The sequence below is a fragment of the Moschus berezovskii genome, chromosome 16 (genome assembly GCF_049115385.1).
Source record: "Moschus berezovskii isolate FMDL1 chromosome 16, NW_MosBer_1.0, whole genome shotgun sequence".
NCBI classification, from domain to species: Eukaryota; Metazoa; Chordata; class Mammalia; order Artiodactyla; family Moschidae; genus Moschus; species Moschus berezovskii.
Window position 1 is genome coordinate 63,512,591 of NC_142475.1, and position 18,821 is coordinate 63,531,411.

The 18,821-nt window shown below is 50.6% G+C and overlaps 1 long non-coding RNA gene across 19 annotated transcripts in view; it reads right to left on the bottom strand.

The window, feature by feature from the left end:
• Positions 1–18,821, bottom strand: part of LOC129559830 (uncharacterized) — a 229,023-nt gene that overhangs the window by 116,368 nt on the left and 93,834 nt on the right. The window contains exons 1-2 of one of the 19 annotated variants that reach the window (XR_016039362.1): positions 3,516–3,652; positions 3,022–3,137 (exon numbers count right to left, since the gene is read on the bottom strand). The exons of 17 other annotated variants lie outside the window; for them this stretch is intronic. This is a non-coding gene — a long non-coding RNA (uncharacterized LOC129559830). Of the gene's footprint in view, positions 1–3,021; positions 3,138–3,515; positions 3,653–18,821 lie in introns of those variants that run through there. One more of the 19 variants, XR_016039363.1, reaches the window with a different exon arrangement.

Here is an 18,821-nt window from a genome sequence, read left to right on the forward strand (position 1 = left end):
ACAATAAATCTGTGTTGCATTTGTTACGGCAGCCATAGAAAACTAATAAAATGCATTCACAGCCATGAATGCAGATGAGCAGATGAATCACAGCGCCGCAGGCCACACAGCCAGCAAGTAGAGAGCCAGGACCCGAGGGTGGCAGACAGGTTCCAGAGACCTCTGGCCTCCTTGACCCTACTCTACAGTCTCATGGGAGAACGATTCCAAATCAACTTCCCAGAGAGCAATGCATTTTGGACTTACTCTTATCTGAAGTTTGTTTTTCTTTTTTTTAATATATAGTTATTACTTTAAAAGACTGAAATTGAGAAAAAGAATACTAATACAAAGTAGTACAATTGCAACTTGCCTCAGGGAAACGAAGGGGAAGATTCTGTCTTGCCTCTGCCTGGAAGATGGCAATAAAATGTGCCCAGGGAGACCAGGCCCAGTGTCCTTCAGAAAATCACCCATCGTGCAGTCAAGTTGAAACAACAGAGAAGCGTTCACAGCAGTGGATAAAAGCACCTTCCAAGAGGACAACTCTTGTCCCACCAGCTGGACCTCTCTCCTGGGCCATTTCCCCTACCCCGCATGTGTGCTCAGTCGCTCAGTTGTGTCTGACTCTTTGCAACCTCATGGACTATAGCCCACCAGGCTCCTCTGTCCATGGAAATTCCCAGGCAAGAATAATGGAGTAGGTTGCCACTTCCTCCTCCAGGGGATCTTTCTGGACCAGGGATCGAACTTGCATCTCCTGCTTTGGCAGACAGATTCTTTACCACTGAACCACCTAGGAAGCCTCCCCACCAGCCCTAGACCTCCACAAAGTGCAGGATTCAGGCCTGGCACAGCTGGGACAGTCCCGGACCCTGGCACTGTGCAACCTGATTGCAAAGACCTGAATATTTTGAACATCACCCCCAGAGAGACTGAAAGGTAAAAAACACTGGTTCTGGCAGAAAGGTGGCCTCCTTCCTGAAAGGAAGCAAAAACTTCCATTCTTCAGGGCTTCAGAGGGTCTGAGAAGTATGAGGATAACCCACAGACCCTTTGATTTGGCCCTGAGCCTGACTTTGTCATCGCCTATAAGCACGTGGCCTCGGGGATGCCATTTCACTTCTCCAAATCTCAGTGTCCCCCATGGCAAAATGCAGAACCCAAGGAGGCTGCCTGCTGTGCAATTCAAAGTGGAGCTCCTATGGATTCAACCCCTACATGATAAGGACACAAGGACACACGGGCACCTCAGGACACGGCTTTGGGAAGGGGGCTAACTGCAAAAACAAAAACAAAAGCAAACCAAAGGCAAGCTTCACAGAGCAGCACAGCCAGGGACTCAGGGCTTTAGAAGACACTCCCCACCCTTACTCGGCTCAGCTGCAAGCATCCTTGTCCACCTGTGCCCCTTCTTCCGTCTCCTCTGTCCATGAACTATGGTTCATCTCCATTCCCAACTCAGAATTCAGAGTTACAGAGCTGGACGGCAGGGTTCCAGCTCAGCCTCTGCAGTGGAGGACTCCTAACACGTTGGTTAAAGAGAAGTAAGGTGGGAGAGAAGAACCTCTGAGCAGCTGGAACACATCCAGCTCTTTCCTTCTCAATAACCACAAAGCTTTGGCACAGACAAAGATGAAACAAGAAGACCCCCTGGTCCCTAGAGTCCAATCTAACCTCTCACCAGGAGAGGAATCACACACCAGAAAAGAGAAGGAAGGGATTTCTCAGATAGCACACAGCCCCAAATCACTCAATCCCACCTGGCCTCAGTTTGCTCATCTATCAAATGGGCACGATGTCTGCCCTGTGTACCTCACCAGCAGGGAAGGGCTGCTCCAGAGAGATTCAAATAGGAATATTTTTTGTGAACTGTCAGGTGTGTCCTACCACATGATGACACACACACCTGCTGAATGCAGACCCCAAGACAAAGTCCCAAAAGTACAATCAACCCAAGGTGTTGCCCATTTGCGCAAACAGCCTGCAATTTTCATTTGTTCCCAGGGAGGCTTACATCTTTCTCAGTTTTGCAGCCCTGAGAACAAATGGGTTTTGCTTTTTAAAGGTGTCATTTTTTTCTTTAAACACATTTTAAGAAATATCAAAACCCCAAAGAAATCATACATTTTAACCTCTGTGTAATCTATATCGCTGGAAGCTTTCAAATATATACTTTTTTGGAGCCACAGGATGGAACCACAGGGTAAGACTTTTCCTTCCCATCACAAGTCTCTCAGAACTCTGGGAGCATCTCTCGTTTTCATCTTGAACAGCTGCCCTTGAGGAACAGGCAAGGGATATGGACATTTGAAATGAAGAAAGCTCATCTCTGACCAAGAGGAAATACAATGCGATTCAGGCTTCTCTCCAGGATGGGAACTCCTCCGGAGGGGGCTTGAAGCCATGCACAGTCACTTTTTTTCCCCCCTGAAAGCACTAAGGTTTTCACCTTTGCTCACATCTGATTGCCGCCCTCTCCTCTCAGCCGCAGCTGGTAAACTAAGGGTGATGCGGTTTCTGCAGTGATGTGACATCACTCCAAAACACCGAAGAGAACAACACCCTCCCCCCCAGCAGCCCCGTGCAGGGGCACACTCCTCCTCTGACTGGCTCTGCTCCGGTCAATGTCCCAGTGAGTTTCCTTGAGTTGGCTACGAAGCCGTGGATTTCCAGGGAGCTCAGCCTAGAGTGAAAGAGTGGAAGACGCAGGACGAGAACCAGAACGGAAGCGTCGAGAGAGACCGGGGTTCTTCATCATCCATCTCCAAATCGGCCAGGAACCAGACAGAACGGGGGGAAGGTCATGGTTTGCAGTGACAGAAATGCCTGGGTTCAAACCCCAGCTCCATCACCTTCCCAACGAGTGAAACCAGAAGTGCCTTACTTCTCTGACCTTCAAGGTTGGAGCCCTAGTTAACAACAACAACCTGGTCTGATGCTCAGAAAGATCACATGAGATGATGTGGCTGAGCGTCTCAAGACCTGTGCTTGAGACGTGTCAGCTGCCTTGTCCCTGCTGTCACTGCGCTCACAGCTTACCTGGAGAAGACAAGTGGGTGCCTGTAACAAAGCGACTGAACCGGGTAACTGAAGAGTACCACCTGGCCAGTGACGTCGACGCCAGGCTCATGCGGGTCAGCGACTCCAGTCTGGACCTGAAGGCGGGGATGGGGAGTAGGACAACAGTGGTCATCTCCAGATTTTTGTGTGTGCAAAACCTGCCCAAGGGGCATGTATGAATGCACACAGGGCAAGACTTAGCTGGCCCTGCTCATCTGCAGCATCCAAGCAAAGGTAACCAAGGTATTTAAGGAGGAAGAGGCTCTTTGGTGGGGTAGGTGGCCTGCAGGGGTGGGAGCTAAGCCAGGTCACAAAGAAGGGTGTGTTCCCAGGCAAGGCTGTGGTGCAAAGACCCGCTCCGGCTCCCTTCAGGGTGAGGTCCTCCTGCAAAGGCCTCAAGCCACCCAGTCATCCAGAAGCTGGAGAGGAGGCAGCCTTGCCCTGCAGATTGCAGGCAGGCAAACAGCGCTCACCTCACTCCCTTGTGTGGTTTTGAGGATAGATACCCATGGAGAAGGGCAGTAATGCCACCAGGACCACGGCCAGGGGGCCTGACCTGTGCCAAAGGCCGAGACGAGGCACTGAAGCAACTGCGCGCCAAATTCAGAGCACGGCCAGCATCAGGGCAGCCACAGGAAGTCAGGGGCCACACCCAGCGGCCCACCCTTCCCTTTCTGAGAAAGACCATCAAAGCAGGAGGAAAGCCGCTGGCAGGGTGCAGAGCTTGGAGCCACAGAGGAGAGCTCCCGCCTGGGCCAGGCAGGGCTTCGGTCCTGCTGGAGATGGCTGTGTCTTCCCCGTGCCTATTCCAAGACTGCTGCTACTTCGGACCCCTACCCCTCTGCCTTCCGTTAGCCATCTGGCCTCCCCTGATAAAACCCTGCTGGCTGGGTCCCATGTTCCCACTGACACCTTTCAGAATCATCTGGTCCCAGGCAGTCGTCACAGCTCTTGTCAAATTCACCTGAACCAGCATGATCGCAAGAGCCGAGATTGACGGCGCACACACCGCCTGCTGGGCTCTGTCCGGCGTTCCCTGTAGATGACCTGACCTCAGTGAATGCTCACAGTGACTCTTTGGGGAAAGTACTATACTCTCCCAATTTACAGGGAAGAACACTGAGGCTCTCTGAGGTTCAGGAACCTGCCCCGGTCACGCACCCAAGGTGCACACCACTGGGCTGTGCCCGCGTGACCTCCCCTGCTCTGTGCACCTGACCCCTCGGTTAAGGGAGACTCCGACGCCGCGAGACCCCGGACAAGGCCCTCCACCTCTCTCTGAAGCAGCCCTCACTCCTCCGAAACAGGAGACCATCACAGCGCCTGCGCCGCACCCTGGCTGCCTCGGTGCTGATGAATGAAGACACCCACAGCACCCGGCAAATGCTAAAAATTGGTGACTCTTCAGTGAGCGTGCAGGCGAGAAGAGAGAGAGACAGACATACACACAGACAGACAGACGGACAGGCAAGCAGACTGAGCCGACCTCTCGAAAAAGGCAAACGAGTTAAACTTCAGAAAGCAATCGTGCCTGCATGCTCAGTCGTATCCAACTCTTTGCAACCCCATGGTCTGTAGCCCGCCAAGCTCCTCTGGTCATGGAATTTCCCAGGCAAGAATAGCGGAGTCGGCTGCCATTTCTTACTCTAGGGAATCTTCCCAACCATCTGCATCTCCTGCATTAGCAGGTGGATGGATTCATTACCACTGCGCCATCTGGGAGGCCCCTCAGAACAGAATAGCAGCCCACAGACACCCAAAGACACCCAATGCCTGGGGAGCCAGTTAGCACACTGATAATCCCGTTTTCTTCCTTCCCAAGAGAAGAGAGGCCAAAAAAGAAGAGAAAATTCATGAAGACGTGGTTGGATTGAATATTCGAGCATCTGGGTGCATCAATGAAGATAAAACAAAACCCAAAATTATCCATTGTTATTTTTACCCAACCCCACCCAAACCCAAGGCAACCAAAGTGGAGAATGCCTAAACAATGAGCAATCCCACCCCAGCACCAGGTTATCTGATAAACTGCTGACAAGGAAGCATCTGGAAGGAGCTTTTCAACCTCCCCGGCACCTTGAGGTGGATCTATATACTCTGAAGAATGAAGTCCTGTTTGAAAGCTATGAAGGGGACCTGCAAACACACTGCAGAGATAAGGGAGGCAGGGCTGCATGAAGGAGGCACTGAGGATCCATCCAGAGTCCAGACCTTCCTGGAGAAGAGGAGGCACAGAGGCAAGGGGCTGAGTGGCCCAAGCTACGGTCCACGGGGTCACAAAGAGTCGGACACGACCAAGCAACTAACTCACTTTCATATTCTTCACTGCCACCCAGGGAAATGCCCCATGAGATGAAGGCTGCTCCATCCCTTGGCAAATATGAAGAACGTAGTCTCAGTTGCATTCAGCAGACAGCCAAAACTGAGCAAAGGAGACCCGCCAAAATGCCATGAAAGGCATGTCATGCCCCGTTGCGGAGGAATCTGAATCTGGTGACTTCAAATGCTGACTTGAGGAAAACAAGCAGCTCCAGGGCACTGTGGCCAATAGAGCTCAAGCTTGGCCCGTACTTAGAGAGACCAGGCGAGGGTGGCTGAGTCACTCATCTAGAGAGTGGAGGAGGCCGCATTCGCACCCGGCCCTGCCTGTCTCTTACTTGGCTCTAGGAAGCACGGTCAGATCCAGAGGAAGCAAAAAGCAAGTGAAAACAGAGCCCCAGCAGGCTCAAGGTGACCACGCGCTGGGCAGAGGTCACAAGGGTCTGCCCCTCACCAAGCCCAGAAAGACCTCTTAGTCCGACAGCATCAGCTCCTCATTTGCCTCCCATGTCCCACTCACCCCCACACACAGAGCCCCCGGCCCTGCTGGAGAGCTCTCTGCACAAGACGGTGGTCACAGGGCTGGTGTCTCTCCTGGGAAAGCAGGGGGCAGGGCTGAGTCCTCTTTCTAAGCCCAGGACCGACGAGTGCCCAGCACATAAGAGGCACATGAGAAAAATCAGTGACACTGAGCCACAAGATGATCAACTCCCATCTGTCACGTGGGAAGAGCAAGTATCGCCTCCAAGGCTGGTGAAAAGGTAAAATAACCCAGGAAAAGAACTTTTAACTAGGGTCCTGGTTGGTATCACAAATACATCCTTAATTCCTGACAACCTTTATGGCTGGTTCAGTTCAGTTCAGTCACTCAGTCGTGTCCAACTCTTTGTGACCCCATGGACTGCAGCACGCCAGGCCTCCCTGTCCATCATCAACTCCTGGAGCTTACTCAAACTCATGTCCATTGAGTCAGTGATGCCATCCAACCATCTCATCCTCTGTTGTCCCCTTCTCCTCCTGCCTTCAATCTTGCCCAGCATCAGGGTCTTTTAAGATGAGTCAGTTTTTCGTATCAGGTGGCCAAAGTATTGGAGTTTCAGCTTCAGCATCAGTCCTCTAGGATGGACAAGAGACTCTCAAGAGTCTTCTCCAACACCACAGTAAAATTAAGTATGGCAATAACTTAGCACAATACCCTCGCATGCATGAAGAGTAAACAAACATATATACATGCATTTGTGTGCACGCGTGTGTGTGGTATATATGTGCTTGTACGCACATTCTTATCAAGACAGAATCGTGTGTGTGTGGTTGTTTTTAACTGATAATGGGAGAGGTGCCTACGATGCAGCTAATGAAGCTATACTCCGTACTCACCAGGGAAACTGACCCCACACATCGCATCTGCATGGACTTAATAGAAATCCACTGACCTATCTGCAGAAGGTTAGGACTCCACCACTTCTGTGGGAGTTTGATGAAGCTGCTGCTAGGAGAGAAATGAACAGGGCTGACTGCCTCCAGGACTCACCTTTGAAGTCGTGCAAACAGGATGGAAAGAAAACTCACACAGCAAAAGTGTTTTTACACACCCTACACTGTTCATGAAAGAAAGACAGCTAAGTCATGTCCGACTCTTGCAACCCCATGGACTGTAGCCTGCCAGGCTCCTCTGTCCATGGGATTCTCCAGGAAAGAATACTGGAGTGGATTGCCATTTCCTTCTCCAGGAGATCCTCCCAACCCAGGAATCGAACCCCAGTCTCCCGCAGTGCAGATTCTTTACCAGCTGAGCTACGCAGGAAGCCCCACTGTTCATGACCACCTGAGAAAATCCATCTTGAACTGCTCCTCTGTCATTCCTTCATCCCCTCATCCATCCCTTTGCCAGGAGAGGGGCAGAGAAGGAGGAGGATACTCAAATTCAGTGCACACCTCTCAGGGACGGGAGGAGCTGACACCTGGCCTGAGCTGCTCACCTGAACCCCTGCACCGCAGCCTGAAGACTCTGCACCCAAGTGGCTGGACCCCCAGTTGCCACCAAAACTGGAATTTCAGGAGGCGGGTTGTGAGTACACACTGACCCCAGCAGCGATGCAGGCTCTGCTCCTCAAGACCCCTCCCATCCATAGTTCAGGCCCTCTGTGGGGGTGTTCTCGGGAATCTGGGGCCCATTCAACAGAGGAAGCCCCAGGATCTGGCAGGAGGAGGAAACGGGGCACAGTGGCCCTGCCAAGGTTTCCAGAGGAAATGAGTAACCCGTTGTTAGGCAGTTACACATTGCCAAGCGAGGAAGTGGCATTGTCTGGGGACCGGCCGAGGGCCTTACATAACAGGCAACTCCCCCCAACTTGCATTCTGGCCATGGCCGTATTTGGGGATTGGCAAAAGCATTTGATGAGCACCTCTACCCTGTGTAAACACTGGCTTTATTAGGGTGGCGGAGAGAGGTCTGGACCGGAGTCCTGCTTGGCTCGGTGCTAGGAGTGAAACTGACTCAATCTCAACAGCCTTGTTCCGACAGCTTACATCCACCGAGCGCCCATGCAGACCCGGTGGGTAAGTCTGGGCTCGGGGACCCAGGCCGCCAGCCTCCTCCTCCACCAGCCACCCGCGATGTGATCTGGACAAGCTGCTGAACTGCTCTGTGCCTCAGTTGCCTGGAGCAGGGAAATCCTTGCACCTGAATCCCAGGGCTGCTGAGGCTGAACTGGGGCCAAACGCGCTCAGTGCTCAGAATGGTGCTTCACATATACCAAGCTTTTGACATTGGTCCGAGTGGGGCCCTGGAGATAAAGGTCATGCAGCCCCCACCTCTGAGGACAGATCGCAAAGTACAAAGTAAAATGAAGGGTCTTAGGGTCTGTGGCAGACTGGACAGGGTCTAGTGGTTGCACATGGAGAAGGAGAAGGGTCACGTCCCTCGGGCACCTTGGACAAGAAAATGGTCAAGGACCTTTCTGAAGCAGCCAGCAGAGGAGGGAGGCACAGAAATAAACTCTAAGTTGTTGCTGGAGACAGCGCAAGATGAGAGGCGCATTTAACAAAATCTTAAAATTCACTCCAATTCAACTGGCAGCTGGCCATGATCATGATGCCGTGATTGAGGTGGACAGAAAATGCCCAAAGGGAGTCAGTTCTCCGGGGACTCTGTAAACCCACCCACTTCTTGGTATGTACACGGTACATGTCCTGGAGAATGGAGAGACCCATGATGCCATCTGGGCACGTTCACTGTGTCGTTTCCTGCTCACCAGCACCCTTCAGGGAGATACCATCTCACACACACACACAAATACATGAGCACACATGCACACACGCGTGCACACACACACACCCTCTTTATTTTGAAAGATGAGGAAATCATGGCACATGGAGTTTAAGTTAAGTTTGAAGGTTCAGAATCCAAATCCAGATTTGTTTTATTCTCCACTAAAGGGATTTTTTTTCCTCCTCTGCTGGTTGGTTAAATTATTATTATTATCGCTATTGTTCTGTTTAGAGTTCCTTTTTTTAGTGAGACATAAATGACATATATTAGTCAAAGTTAAGCTAAGTCACGTCAGTCGTGTCCGACTCTGTGCGACCCCATAGACGGCAGCCCACCAGGCTCCCCCATCCCTGGGATTCTCCAGGCAAGAACACTGGAGTGGGTTGCCATTTCCTTCTCCAGAGGATCTTCCCGTCCTGGGGATTGAACCCAGGTCTCACGCATTGCGGGCAGATGCTTTACCATCTGAGCCACCAGGGAATCACAGTCAAAGTTATATCAGCTTCAAATAATGATTTGCTAAGTACAAATATTGTTAAATGATCACAATATGTCTAGTCAGAATCTGCTGGCACACATAATAACGAGTATTCTTACAAACAGTCACAGGACTTCCCTGGTGGTCCAGTAGTGAAGAATCCATCTGCCAAGGCAGGGGACATGGGCTCAATCCCTGGTTCAGGAAGATTCCACATGGAGCGGGGCAACTAAGCCCACGTGCCATAAAGACTGAGCCTACGTGCCAAAACTACTGAAGTCCGTGTGCCTAGAGCCCACGCTCTGAAACAAGAGAAGCAACCGCAGCAAGAAGCCTGTGCGCTGCAACTAGAGTTGACCCCGCTCCCCACAGCTAGAGAAAGCGCGTGTGCAGCAACAAAGAGCCAGTGAGGCCAAAATAAATGACCACAAACTCAGAGTGCAGATCCTTTTTCCTTACACAGGCGGCAAGTGACTGTCTGACACCCCATCACTCCAGAACACGTCAGTGTGGGTTTTCTGAAGCCAGGACATTCTCCCCAGAACCATGTTCCCCCAGCAAAATCGGGAAGCTGACACGGATACGTAACTAACATCCAGTTCTCATACCCGATTCAAATGTCTCCAACTGTCTCCAATCAAGTGTTACATCTAGTTGTCACGTCTCTTCAGTCTCCTTCAATCTGGAACTCTTCCTCTGTCTTTCCCTAACTCTCATGACCTTGATACTTGACAGATAAGGCACTTCTTTAGTCTGAAGAAATGTGTGTCACCCCACATGGATGACATCACCGACTCAATGGACATGAGTTTGAGCAAACTCCAGGAAATGGTGAAGGTCAGGGAAGCCTGGCGTGCTGCGGTCCGTGGGGTTGCAAAGAGTCGGACATGACCGAGGGACTGAACAACAACAGTCCCTCTACTTACGTTTATCAGATGTTTCCCCTGATTATATTCATGGTCTGTATCTTCATTAGCTTTTTTTTTGTTTTTTGCATAGTTGCAAAGTAAGAGTTGGAAGGAAGATTTCCTGGATGAAAGTAAATCCTCTAAGTTGACTGTGATCCTGATGACAACCTTCACCCCATCGTTTTTCTCCGGTTGGAGGGTAGTCTATGACTCAGGAAGGAATGGACGGTCTGTAGTCTGGAGAGGGACGATGGTTTCCATACAGCCGAGGAGATGCTGGCATCATTCACTCATGCCAGCTTTGCTTACAAATAAAAAAGAACAAAAAAAAAAAAAAAATGGAGAGAAACCTCAGAGTTCAGCTTCAAAAGATCTTTCAGACGGTGCCAGGTCGTTCCCTTTCTGGGCCCCCGCCTCTGTTGCAAAGTACAATACGTATGTTTATCTTGCTTCTAAGAAGGGGGATATTAAAATACTTGAGGATTTTCCCCTCCTCGCTCTGGCATGCTGACTCCCAGCGGCTGCGCGGCCACATATAATGAAGTGCAAAAGCAACAGTCAATTATGGCTTTCGCAAACACAGGGACCTTTCCTGAGGTTGGAAGTCGCATCACTTGAAAGGCTGACTTTCTTCAAACTTCCAGGAACTGAGTGGCCCAGAGCCCGTCTATTTAAAGGTCAACCCAGCCCTGCTGTACTTGGAGGGCTGCCGCCAACACGAGCTTATTCTCGGCCCCTCTCCGCAGCCACCGCAGTGGGCCGTGAGCAGCACTGGGTTCCTTTCAAAGGGAGGCCAGGGGCGCCCAAGACAGAGGCGGGGTCAGAGAGAGAGGGGAGACGAGAAGTGACTCGCCGCCCTCCCGTTTCATGGGGGCAACCTTGGGGGCTGGTGGTTAAGCCAGTGAACTCCTCCATGGCCAACCGTTGAAAGCAACGACCACATCTCAGAATGAAGCCTCATTTCCAATTTCCAGGGACATGACGGTCCTTTCTGTCCCCCTCTTAGCTCAGCTCCCTGGGACTGAGTGTTGGAGCAGCAGACGGAGCACAGGCGGCAGAAGACAACCCCCTAAGCCCCCTTATAAGGTGACCAGAGGGACCACCTCACCCACTAGTGACATACAAAAGCTTTTGAAAATGTTTAACCCTTAGCTTGGTGTTAAGCTCACACAACTCTGCATTTACTTAATCCCACTCCTTAATACCACTAAGGTGGTAAAGAATCCATCTGCAGTGCAGGAGACTTGGGTTCAATCCCTGGCTCAGGAAGATCCCCTGGAGAAGGGAATGGCAACCCACTCCAGTATTCTTGCCTGGAGAATCCCATGGACAAAGGAGTCTGGCGGACTACGGTCCACAGCGTTGCAAAGAGTCAGACACGACTGCTTGTCTGTTCTTTGTTTACTTGTCTCACTAACTGCAAGCTGATTCAGAGGTGACAGGTATGGAGAAATCACTGCTGACACAGCATCTATAATGTGCACGGGGTCTGAGTGGGTGGTGGGTACAACTGACCAGCAGTCACCCAGCTAGTGAGAGACAGGGTCAGAATTCCAACGCCTGCCTGTCTGACTCCAGAACACGCTCTCCTATTTCGTCATTACCCTCCACACACACCCCTTGTTCAGGAAGTCAAGTAGTGCTTTGCGGGCAAGTATTGATCCTACAGGCCAGGTACCTAAGGACTTCAGCGAGGAGGTGGCATTTGAACACTGCCTTCAGTGGGGCTCAGAAAAAAGGAAGAGGGGCCCAGGAAGAAAGCACAATGTGAACAAAAGCTTGAATAGACAGATAATAACTGGTTGCCAAGGGTGAAGCCCGGAGTATTCAGGGTATCCAGTATTAGGGCATCCAGGAGTCCTTTGGGACGCTTTCCTAGTCCTGCGTGCTGAACTCGGACTCTGCCAGTCACTGCACTGCGCCACCCCTCTGGGTCATCCTGATCCTCGCGACAAGGCTGAGAAATAGAGATTACCAAGGATTAGAGGAGTCTCCACTACTGACTGCCTGGTTACAGGGAGGCAGGGCTTACACCGGACCCAGGGCCATTGGGTACCAAGTCTAGTGAGCTATCCACATGCCTTCTCAAGTTGTTTTTTTTTTCCCCCTTTCTGCTGAGATCATTGTGGACACAGGAAAGGATGCTCGTGGGGAATGAAAGGAGGAAGAGAAAGAAAGGAAATACAGAGGGAGGGGAGGAAGGAGGGAAAACACGCCAGGACTGTGATTCAGTGCAGACCTTTCCGAGTGTCTGATTAGCCTGAAAAGACTTTGAAACCCGAACCAACAAAACCAAACACTCAGGGAACCAAGCCAGGAAGCTCAGGCAGAGAATCTCCAAGACCAAGCGTCACTAGAAGCGACTCTGGAAGGGACTTTGTTCCAAGGTCAGGTCTCAGGCTGCACTCCCCAGAAAGAGAGATGAGGATTACTGTGTATGAGCTCACAGGGGAATGTGCTCGGGAGAAAGAGAGCGAGGGATGCAGGACCCGCAGGCTGGGGGTGGCCTGGACTCCAGCCTCAGCCTGAGCTCACCAGCAGCTCTGGTAGTTAAATGGGACCATGGGGCTCACTCCCACTTCGAAGCAGGGGGGCTGGCCTTTTGTACCCCTGAGTCAGCAGAGACTGGGGGTGGTGGGGGGTGAGCAACTTCCTGGATGAGGCAGCAGATCTCCAGAGAAGTGGACGCCAGACCGTGAACTTGAACAGCTCGGCGGTGAGTGTGCCGGTCCGGTAAAGGGGGCCCGGGTGGGACATCAACAACATCTATTACAATTAGTCATAATTTAATGACTGGGAGATGACCAGGAAGGACAACAGGCCCCATTTTTTTAACATTTCCTGCAGAGCTGGGCTGCCTAAACCAGAGCCTGGGTCGGGGCTGAATCTGCCTCCCAAGTGAGTGTGGAAACATCTGGGAATGTGACAGACACCAAGGGTGAGCACAGCCCTGGGGGAAGACGGCCGGACGGAGACGCGCGTCTGCAGGGTGTGAGACATGAAGGCCACTTGGAGGTCATCTCTCTTCTCTGCTCCTCCCTCCCAGAGAGGGCAAGCATGTGAAGTCAAAGGAAACAGTCAGAGAACACGGACTTAACTCTTCCACCTAAAAAAACCTAGCAGGATGGTCTATGATAAGCGTGTAGATCTCTGCAAGAGATTATATGATCAGATATTTCCAAGGAATTATCAGATGGGTTTATGCCTGTATGCCTGGGATACAGCTAGAGCTAAATAAAAGCTGAGTGGCTTGTCAGCTGTTCAGATTGTAACTTCCACCTCAGGCTTAATGACTACCTCCTAAACTTTTCCCAGAGAGATGGAAATGAGATGGAGAGGCTCATCCGTGCATGAGTTTTGCCGTTGTTGGGTGGTTCTCAATTGGCCACATCCGGATTTTTTTCAGCTGAAGAGTTCTGTTGTCTCCACACATCCAGCAACAGATGAGAATGAGAATAAACAAAATAAGCCCTCGCCATACAATGGAATATTATTCATCCATGAAAAAGAATTAAGTATTGATATATGCTACAACTTCCAAGGATGAATCTTGTAAACTCTGTACTAAAGGAAACAAGCTAGTATGTGTCCGTGTGTATGAGATGTCCAGAACAGACAAATCCATAGAGACAGAAATAGATGGGTGGTTTCCTAGGACTGGGGAGGGGGGCGGGTGGGTTGGGCGGTGACTGCTAATGAAGACAAATCTTTTGGGGGTGATGAAATATTCTAGAATGGACTGTAGTGATGGTAGCACGGTTCCACTAGTATGCTGAAACCTCTTACTGTACACTTTAAATGGGTGACTTGTAGGGTATGTCATTAAAGCTGTTACTTAAAAAAAAAAAAAAGTTCTGCTGTCATAGGAAGGAATGACAATAACACCACCAACAATGGGTTCCATTCGCTGTACAGAAATGTTAGTTGGGGGACTTCTCTGGTGGTCCAGTGGCTAAGGCTTTGTGCACCCAATGCAGGGGGCCTGGGTTCAATCCCTGGTCAGGGAACTAGATCCCACATGCCGCAACTAAGGCCACAATTAAGAGCCGGCACAGCTGAATAAATACATAAATATTAAAAAGGAAAGAAAGAAAGGTTAGTTGGTGGCATCTGGAATACAGAATGCTAGGCCTGAACAAGTCCCCAGACCACACCCTCCCACCCAAAAGAGAGAGAGGGCACCACCACTGGGAAGCCTTCGGACAAAAGGCTTTCAGAATACGGCTGCCCTTCAACCTCCAAAACACCCTGTTCGCCACAATCCAAAGCCACCAAAGAGAGGCCACGCAGCAGCCCGCCAGGAACTCTTATTTTGTCTCCTGCCCCGAGCAATTCCTAAACAGTGGGAGTTAAATATTTATAAAGCAGTCACTGTTTGTTTAATGTTCGATCTGTACTTGCGAAGCACGGTGCAGGGAAATGCTGAAGTGACAGCTGATTACACAATGCAGGGAAGCCCTGCACCGGGGAGCCTGACACTTACCAGGAGTCCAGCCTCACCTTCCAGCCCAGCCCGGCCGCCCTCGCCTCCTCCTCAAAGCGCGCCCGCAGGTTGGGAGGGGTCTCCAGTGTTTAGTCTCCTCTTCCCCAGTGCCCGCAGAATAAGACAAAATAGTCCTTTCCTCCAAAATCCAGAGGGAACATGGCTCTTACTGGGATAAAGCAGTTTCAGTGAAAGTGGGGTGCTGCAGGGTCAAGGTCTGCCTTCTATAGACCCCACCTCACAGAAAGGGTGGAGGGCTCCAGGCCAGAACAGCAAGATGCACACAGAGACCAGGAACGCCTTCTGAGGCCTCCCCAAGGTCATCCCCTTGTGCTTGTCTGATACCTGATGTCAGGCAGCCCCAAGCTGAACACCGGACAACAAAGGTGAAAGTTAGGATGCAACTCCCGGGCCTCACATCCGTTTCAACCTGATGCATCTCAGTCATCCCCACTGCGAAAGATGCCAGAAAGCTTCACCTGCTTCCCAGAGTTACTCCTGAACTTTAATAAGATGATCCTTTATGGTAGGGGTCCCCAACTTTCGGGGCTCTAATGCCTGATGATCTGACATGAAACTGATGTAATAATAATAGAAATAAAGTGCACAATAAATGCAATGCACTTGAATCACCCCCAAACCATCCCTCCCACCCCCACCCCAGGCCATGGAACAAACTGTCTTCCGTGAAACTGGTCCCTGGTGCCAAAAAGGTTGGGAACCGCTGCTTGAAGGCATCATTGCTGTGTTGAGGAGGCGACCACCACCACCTGCTTCCGATTCCTGGCTCAGGCCTCACCTGGCTGTGACCTCTGGCGATTCCAGTCACTGTCCCAGCCTTCTGCAATGGCTAATCAGCATATAAGCACAAGCCAGACAGAGGGAGGAAATGTTCCTTGTGGAGTACCAAACACTGCCCAAAACACACGTCAGGCACTCTTAGCATTGCCGGGAAATTGCAGGGTGGGAATGCAGCCATGAACGTTCCCCAGCTCCAGGACCCCTCGGCCCCCTGGGGCCTAGACATTCGGGAGAGCAGCTGATACGTGGAGATCACATTGCCTGTTACACTGGGGAATGGCTCCACCAGAACCTTTAACCCGCATTGGCCATTCATTCTGGGGATCCCCACCCATCCTGTTTTCCCCAGGTCTGTCCGGCAGTCAAGGCAGAGGGAGGGCCAGCCTGCCACCCTGTCCCTCTGGTGGCAGTGCTGAGCCGGGGGCACATGGGCTTACAGGGCTTCTCCCCTGCATGTGAGCCGACTCACTGGGAGATCTCTGATGAAGAGAGTGGCGGGGGAAGAAGGAAGCTGAGAGGTGCAGATCGAGCAGGGAAGTGGGCACAGTGGAAGCAAAGACCTGGGGAGCTGAGACTTCGTGAAGAGGGCCCAGAAAAAAAGCCACTTGAAGTGAAGCCACTGAAAATAAGGGCCAGATATTTATAGTGCATGTCTGTGTCACAGGGAGGAACTTTATCTTGAAAACGCAAACTGCCCCCATCTGCTGCAGATTCTCGTCTCTACCTCTGACTGCGATCCTGGGTCACTCCGGCCACTTGTCTTACAGCCTGTTTAGGAGGCTATCTTGAGAAAGGAAACAGTTATAAATACAAAATATTCTATATTCATAAATTAATCATTTATATTTTACATATTGTAAGTGTATACTATATCACTGATAACTAATTCTAAATAAAATGAGTCTTATGCTCAAACCTGAAGCTGTCACTTGAAAGTTTGCTCTGAGTGTTAGGACCCCCAAAACAATGAATCAAATTGACTATACTTCCCTTTAAAAAAAAAAAAAGAATAAATGAATCTTACACTGAGCCTGTTGTAGCAAGTTTTCTCACAAAACACAAACTTCTTCACTCCTCATGATTAACAGAATCATTTGCAAAAGACCTTTCGAGACTTCACTCATGTTCCTAAGACCTCTTTAAGTTTTTGGATTTTTCAGTTACTTTCTTGTAATTTACCTAGAGGGTCACCATCATTTTTTAATCTCTTCTCCACAGTTAGCTGGTCTGATTCTGCCCGGGTCCCTGAGAACTTCCCCAGAGCAGGACTCAAGTCTCTTCCTGCTTCTCTTCCCCTGAGAGCAGGAGTCTCCAACCTTTTTGGTACCAAGGATGGGTTTCGTGGAAGACAGTTCTCTGCAGAAAAACTGGGGAGGTGGGGAGGGGGGATGTTTTGTGGATGATTCAAGTGCATTACATTTACTGTGCACTTTATTTGTTTTCTTTTTTTTACTTTATTTCTATTATTATTACCTTAGCTCCACTTCAGATCATCAGGCATCAGATCCCGGAGGTTGGGAAGCCCTGGTTTAGAGCAAGCAGCTGGAGTAAGTACTCGATATTTACCCTTTACTTCTGTCTACAGCTCCCCCGACCCCCACACACCGTGAAGTCCCAGGAGGGCAGGGACTTGTGTCTATTTTGTTGGCCACTCCCCACGGTCACCTCAGGTATTATCAGACTCTGGATCAGTGCCTGGCTCAGAGGAGGCTCGGGGCCAATGCAGGTAATTCAAGAAATCTGCCCATAGCACCTGTCTGCATGGGGAAACCCTGCAGTCTGGGCAAGATGTGCAATTACTGGTCATGGGCTTCCTTTGGACAGAACTAGTCCTGTCACCCGTCTCTCCCAGTGCCATGTCACCAAACAAGTGGGCAACCATAAACAGGACCGACACACAGATATTTTACTAAAGCTGCACATTAATGAGCCAGTCAAAAAACAGCGTCTTTCTTTGGCCCATGGACCACAGATGCAGATGGTCTTTCTTGCGAAACACATCCTCATGATTGTACAATTTCTGATTTCCCTTTCTTTAAAGCAGTGCAAAAGTTGAGTCATCAGCCAAACATATGGAATACAGCTTCCTTCGAGTTTTACTATTTTTTCTTCCTATTTTTTTACAGCTGTTCTGCCTCTCAATGATTTGGTGACAAGTTTTTAGCAAATCAACGTTATCCATGCCTTCCAAAGTGCTCAACCTCGTTTTTCATGAAACAGCTCCGTTCTCATTGGTTTATATAATACATAATTACCAACACAACTCGCTTTTGGCCAGTACATGAGTCAAGGGGCAGTAAAAAGCTTTGTGGGCACACCAGTATCAATAGCTAACATTTAACGCGTGTCTACCCTGTGCCAAGAAACACTGTTCTAAGCCTTCACATGTAATAACCCATTTAATGCCATAGTCACCCTGGCAGGTAGGAACTAGTATTAGTCTGATTTTACAGATAAAGCTTACAAGCAGAGAGAGGTTATTTAACTTGCCCAGGGTCACACAGCTGTAGGTGCAGGACAAAACTCTGAACTGGGAGAACTGGGCTTGTGAGCCTTCAGTGGGCCTGGGGCCTCACTCGGCTTTCAGTGCAGAGGGAATGGGCAGCGAGGAAGCCAGATGGAGGTCACTTAAGGGTTTCTTCTCTCTTTGCCCTGGACTGACAGATGTTTACAACGTCTGGCAATCAGTAAATGACTGATTATCTTCAGATGTGGGTGGGCTGGACGTGAGCAGGGAGTTTATGAGTGCATAGTTTTGTGTTATGATGACTTCTGCTTCCCTGTGTAATCTGTCTGCAGGAACACAGATAGGGGGGACCCCTCAATTTCAGTGTGGCTGGAGCGGGACCTGCTAGTGGAAGGAGGGGGGCAAGAGAGGAGGCTGGGTTCAGAGTTAAGGGCAGACGTGGCAGGCCAAGGGGTTTGGATCCAACCCTGTCTAGAGACTGGCCAGAGAGTGCTCCCAGCCGGCGGAAGCGCCTAGCAGACGGGCTGAGAGTCAGATCCCCTCACTCCCCACCTGTGGGCATGCAGGCGGTGCGGGAGGAAAGAGGAGAGAAGCCGGAAAACGGGGTGCGGAGCTTAGGGGTGAGGCCTTGGCAGCTTTCTTTCCACTTTCTGACCTTCTCAGGGAGCCCCGCAGGGGACCCACACTGCTGGGCTTGGAAAGGCCGGCCCTCCACACCTTAAACAGGTAAGGCCCTTTAGAGAATGAAAACCCTGCACAGAGGCCCTTCCAGGTGGAGCAGAGACGAGGCGCCCAGTCCCCAGTCTCTCAGCTTCATGTCCTTTCCACTGCCCTGGGCCACAGTCTCCAACCAAGCCTGAGTGGTCAGCGGAAGGCCCTACCGCAGACAAGGTCACGAAAGGAAGGAGGAACGCTCAGTCTCAAGGGCCACTCCTGAAACCCAGACAGACTGACTTAGTGTCACTAAATAAGTCACTTTCCAGGCCAGAGACTGAAGGAGAAGAGACTTTGCCAGCTGATTCCCTTCCGTGTGGTAAAAGTCACCTCTCTCT